The sequence below is a fragment of the Vulpes lagopus genome, chromosome 7 (assembly GCF_018345385.1).
Source record: "Vulpes lagopus strain Blue_001 chromosome 7, ASM1834538v1, whole genome shotgun sequence".
NCBI classification, from domain to species: Eukaryota; Metazoa; Chordata; class Mammalia; order Carnivora; family Canidae; genus Vulpes; species Vulpes lagopus.
Window position 1 is genome coordinate 131,259,067 of NC_054830.1, and position 961 is coordinate 131,260,027.

A 961-nucleotide genomic window follows, 5' to 3' on the forward strand; every position below is an offset into this window, starting at 1 on the left:
CCACCCGGCTGCCCAAGGGATAAGGATTTAATTGTTTACAATCTCACACTTCCTAAAATTTCTCTAAGGTATAGATATCTCTACAAAGTTTCCTTCAAACTGAAAGCAAACATGGGGATCAGCAGTAGTTGAACAAGAGTCCTTAAAAAGGTCATCAGGATGCCTGGTGTTCAGTGTGGAGCGGCTGCCTTTGGCTCAGGTGTGATCCTGGAGTCCCGCATGGCTCTCTCCTGCAACCTGCTTCTCCCTCTGCCTGTGTCTCTGCCTCTCTCTCTCTCATTGTGTCTCTCGTGAATAACTAAATAAAATCTTTAAAAAACAAAACAAGAAACCAGTCATCATTGTCTTTCGCTCTTTTCAGTTCCATGTTGTTCCTTTTAGTTCTGTTTTTTTAAGATTTTATTCATGTATGAGAGAGAGAGAGAGAGAGAGAGAAGAAAGAAACAGCTCCATGCAGGGAGCCTGATGCGGACTCCATCCCGGGACTCCGGTCACGCCCTAAGGCCCTAAAAGCTCCAACCGCTGACCACCCCATGGCGCCCGGTTTTGTGTCTGGCAAAGTGCAGCTGATTCTTGTCACTAGTTTCTGGCAATTCATACTGTGTTCGATGATCTCGGGTGACCAAAAACTGAGAGGTGTCTAAAGTGCCGTTGCCGTGTTCTTGCTGGAATCTGGAAAAATAAATAAATAAATAATGAAAATAAATTATAAACTATATTAAATAAATGTATCTTTTTAGTGTTGTGTGTTGGTGTTGTTTGGTTTGTTGGTGTTTGCAAGAGCTTCAATCTCAGTTACTCTGACATGCGGTCACCGTGGATGTGGTTTACAGACCCTTGATAGTGCTTGTTGAAGACGAAGAAAATCCGATTAATATGATTGTCTCACACACTGCTTTTTACTATTACCAGGCACGTTACCACATGACACCTTTAGTGGCATGCGTTGGGAACACCCACA